Raw genomic sequence first — 5,000 nt, forward strand, 5'->3', positions numbered from 1 at the left:
TAAAAGATGCTTGCTCCTGGGGAGGAAAGCTATGGCAAATCTAGATAGCATACTAAAAAGCAGAGACATCACCCTGCCAACAAAAGTGCGTATAGTCAAGGCTATGGTTTTCCCAGTTGCAATGTATGGCTATGAAAGCTGGACCATAAGGAAGGCTAAGCACCAAGGGATTGGGGCCTTTGAATTGTGGTGCTGGAGGAGACTCCTGTGAGTCCCTTGGACCGCAAGGTGATCAAACGGGTCAGTCCTAGAGGAGATCAACCCTGACTGCTCTTTAGAAGGCCAGTTATTGAAGATGAAACTCAAGTACTTTGGCCACCTAATGAGAAGGAAGAACTCCCTGAAGATGAGCCTAATGCTGGGAACAATAGATGGCAAAAGAAGGAGGGGACGGCAGAGGATGAGGTGGCTAGATGGAGTCACTGAAGCACTAGGTGTGAGCTTGAGTGGACTCCGGGGGATGGTGGAGGACAGGAAGGCCTGGGGAATGTTGTCCATGGGGTCGCTATGGGTTGGACATTACTTCATGACTACAACCAGATAGATGACCTCCACACATCCACCATCAGTACCTCTGTCTTATCTGGATTAAGGCTTACTGTATTGGCCCACAGACCCGTTCAGAACGGGCACTATCGCACCTGGGCTAGATGGTGTGAGAGGAAGAGCTGACTGTCATCAGCCCACACCTCTGGCACTCCCCCACCTCACAGTAGTTTCATGTAGATGTTAAATAGCACTCCAGGGATAACAGAGCCCTGGAGTACCCCATGACATAGCTGCCATGGTACATAGAAATAATCCCCCAATACCACCTTCTAGTACTCCTGATTGGGTAGGAGCAGAACCAGTGCAAAAACAGTGCCTCCAATTCCCAACCCAGGCTATCCAGAAGGATACCATGATCAATGGTATTGAAAGCTGCTGACAAGTCTGGAACAACCAACAGGGATGCACTCCCCGTGTCTTTCTGCTGGCAAAGGTCGTCCGACAGAGCAACCAAGGGATCTCCACTCTGAACCCAGCCCCGAAGCTCAACTGAAATGGATCAAGATTATCAGTTTCATCTCAGAGTGCCTGGATCTGCTCAGCCATCACCCATCTAAACACCTTGCCCAAGAAGGGGATATTGGCCACTGACCTATAGTAATTAATGTTTCCTGGGACCAGGTGAGATTTTTTCAGGAGTGGTTTTATCACAGCCGCTTTTAAACAGGTGGAACCATTCCCTCTTTCAAAGAGGCATTTGTAGCCTCCTGGACCCAGAAGCATAACCTCCTTACAAATGATAAGCCATGACAGGCAAGTGAAAAAGAATGAGCTTGTTGGCACCCTCATCCCCACAGAATAGACTCAACAATGATCTCTAAGCCATGTCTGTTCCAATTCGTTGTGATTTTTCCTCCACCTGTGCTCTAGCCAGCTCCCCTCCTGCTTCGTTGCCCTCAGCTCTGGGAGCTGGCTGGGCTTTGAGCAGGGGAAGAGGGCACTTGAGGGTGATCATATAAACCACCTGGCCATCACTGCATTCCACAGAGTGACCTGGGCTTCAACAGCCATATCAGCCAGGAATTCCCCCAGAACCTTCTGGAAGCCATCAAGATCCATTAGTCTCTGGGGATGGACCATTTTAATAGGTCCTCCGCCTTTGCAGAGGGGAAAGCAGGCCAAAAGTTTAAACCTCAAAGGAAGTGTTTCTCTTTAACTTTTTACTTTACTTTACTTTAGGGGTAATAAAGTTTAAAGGACATACACCTAAGCCTAAGGCAAGAATATTAAATCTACAACATACGATTAAAACAGAACACACACAAAAATAAGTCTTCTGCTCTGACAAGGATAAAATAATTAGTACTTTTGTGTACATTTCTGACAGGCTGGCATTTTTTCACCAAGAAAGTATATTATACAGTCCTGTTAAAAGGTCATTCCATATTTTTGATGTAGAGAACATAAATATCCAGCAACGAAATCCTGCAACAAAAGTATTGGAATTCTGACATGTCTGATTGAGCAGCATTAAAATATCAATAAAAGGTTCACTCACACTGTCATTTTAGAGGCTGTATATATGGTGAAACATTTGTGTAAATAATAAGCACTTATTCATTAATTAAAAGCATAGTAAACTGCCCTACATGCCCATGTATATTTCAGAGTTCCCTTTCAAAAGGGGAAAGCATGATCCTATGTTCTGGCCATGACTCCCAACACCTGTTGCCTGCTGACTGTGCGCCCCTTGCACCTCTGGGACCACACATTCAGCATGAGTCCGAAAGGGACTTCACATGCCGAGAGCACATCTTTCTCATTAATACTGTCCCAAGGGGTGTCAAAGGGGCACAGGCACTGAAGCATGAGTCACCAAAGGGCATGGGACTATCAGACTAGCACTCTTACTCTGCCCTTCCATGTTCCCAAAAATGTGGACGTAAGAGAGACCTCATCTAGACATCTCAAACCTGCCACCACAGCTGACACCAGAAGAATTCCTTTCCATGACAAGAATACTACAGAAAAGTGCTATCACTGTCTCTCTCAATTTGTGCATGTGTGTATATAAGTGCATGTGTGTTGGGCACACATCCTTACCAGCACACAGACACTTTTCTCATTCATTATACCCATATCTGGAGACAATAGAAAGGTGTGAATCTATATCAGGAAAATATGGGTGAGATCCCAGGTGTTGTGTGTAAGGGTGCATATCAGAAACTGTCTTTCAGATAACTGCTGCATTGATGTATTCTAACCCATGCTTGTGGGCACATGGGCATTTACAGGAATTTTGGAACAGGCCACTGCCTTATGTTGCTGCTTAAGAAGTATTTAAATTCATCATGATAGCAAGCTATGATTTGCCATCTTTCAGCATTTGAAGAAGTTCTATGGTGTGCCTAAGGTAACACGTTGTACACAAGTAAAGCCCTGTACTCAGGCAAGGAAAAATATTATGTGTTAGGAAATAATGAATAAGATGGAAATGTCTCATGCTTCTTAGCAGCTCTGATTCTACAACTGCACAATATTCCTGAAGTTCACACAGTTGGAAATGCTCCTTGCCAAGCCTCAACTGTGAAGCATTTAAGAATAAAATAATGTTGAATAAAATGGGCATTTTCTAAACCACCTGCTGCCAGCTGTGACCACCTTGCTAAACGCTCACACCAGAAATAAAATCCTGATTTTATGAGAAATCAGTCTGAAAAGTTTTAGTGTGCTGCTCCATTTTGATTGGGGATGAGGGTGGAGACAGAACTTATCCTTTAACTTTTTTTTTACTCTGCCTTATCCTCTTTATCTTATGCTGTTTAATAATCTAGGGCTGTTTTAATTATCCTTTTCATGGTATAACACTATTTTAATTTCCAGGATTTGAGCGAATGAGAAAAAATTAGCTAAAAGCTTCAATCCGCTTATCCTGGGAATACATTTGACCGAAATGTCAAATGTTTAAATGCCTACATTTTCTTGTGATTTTTTTAAACCCATGTCTCAGTATTAATCTTGACTATTATATCCTTCAGAATTGCTCCATTGCAGAACGTCTTCTCTTTTCAGCAGCATAGCTGCTGGCAGTACAAGATGGAGATATGAAAAGTTATTTTAATTTTTAAAACTTCATTTTCATTTGGTCAAGACATCGAGTTATTCCTCTGCCTTCTTCCACAAAGAGGTATTTGGAAATGTGCTTTTGCAAGTTAAATACATCAAGTAGGGTCCTGCTACTTGCACAATGCCTGCATGATCCACTATAAGCATAACAGGGACTAGAACTTCATAAGCCAGCCTTGGAAATGAGTGGAAATTCTTGTTTCTAGAATGGGACAGATGACAAGCTCTCTCTTATGCAAACTTGGCTTACCTTCCCTTTTCAGAAATTACCATCTCCACATGTCCAGGATTGCTGTAGGAAGTGCTAACTTCCTGTTGTTCTACTGATGGGCCACATTCGCATGTGGAGTCAAATGAGTTCAAATATTTATGAATTTAGCCTGTGGATTTCTACAAGAAACTATTGTTTTCCAACTCATGTGGATTCCACAGATATGTGGACCTTTTCACTTGGAGGAAATTTGTGCTAATTCACATTAGCTATTTTATTATTATTATTATTATTATTATTATTATTATTATTAGAATATTTCTATGCCGTCCCTTGCCGAAGCCTCGGCGCGGCTTACAACACATAGGCACTAGTGGTGATTAGGGCTAATTTGAATTAGCACAAGTTAAATGAAATTCTACTTTAAAAAAAATAGTTCCATCAACAGGCAGATGGAAGAATGAATGGAATGTGACAATCTATGAGACACAAAGAAAATGGATTTAACAATATCTGTACATCTCTGTTCAAAGTTCTATCAGCCCTTTCATTGTTTTAATGATGAGGTATGTTGAAAGTTGTAGATCTTTCTTCTGTCCAAGCATGTATAGGATTATATACTATATTTACTCTTTTCTGTTCCTCTGATTCTGGACATAACATATAGCCATCCTGGCTAGTTGAAGCCACTGGCAGTCTTATCTTCCACAGATTTGTCTAATCTCCCATTAAAGCTGTCATAGTTGGTGGTCACCACTATGTCTTGTGGCAGTGAATTTCATAGTGTAACTATGCCTGTATGGGAAGGGCTTCTTTTGTCTGTCCTAAATTCCCTGCTGTTCAACTGGATTGAGTCACTCCAAAAACAAGCATTATGGTGAGACAGGGCGAGGGGTTCTCATCCACTTTTTTCAAGCCATTTTATGCAGATCTTTATTGCAGCATTTCTAAAATTTTGGTCTGAAAATTCAACGCAATACAACAATAAAATAAAATAACTTGCACTTCTCTTGAGATAAGCTAAACTGGCCAACTCCCTGCTGCAAGAAAATATCAGTGGCAAAGAAGTTAGTGTGCGATTGCATAGAAATGCTTGTAATTCCCATAATTTAGAGGATTATGAGCATCCTATGAGGGTAGGAGGGGCATGGAGGTGAAGGTCAACTCCACATTC

This window comes from Varanus komodoensis, unplaced genomic scaffold (genome assembly GCF_004798865.1).
Source record: "Varanus komodoensis strain SLA01 unplaced genomic scaffold, ASM479886v1 scaffold25, whole genome shotgun sequence".
In the NCBI taxonomy this organism is placed as follows: domain Eukaryota; kingdom Metazoa; phylum Chordata; class Lepidosauria; order Squamata; family Varanidae; genus Varanus; species Varanus komodoensis.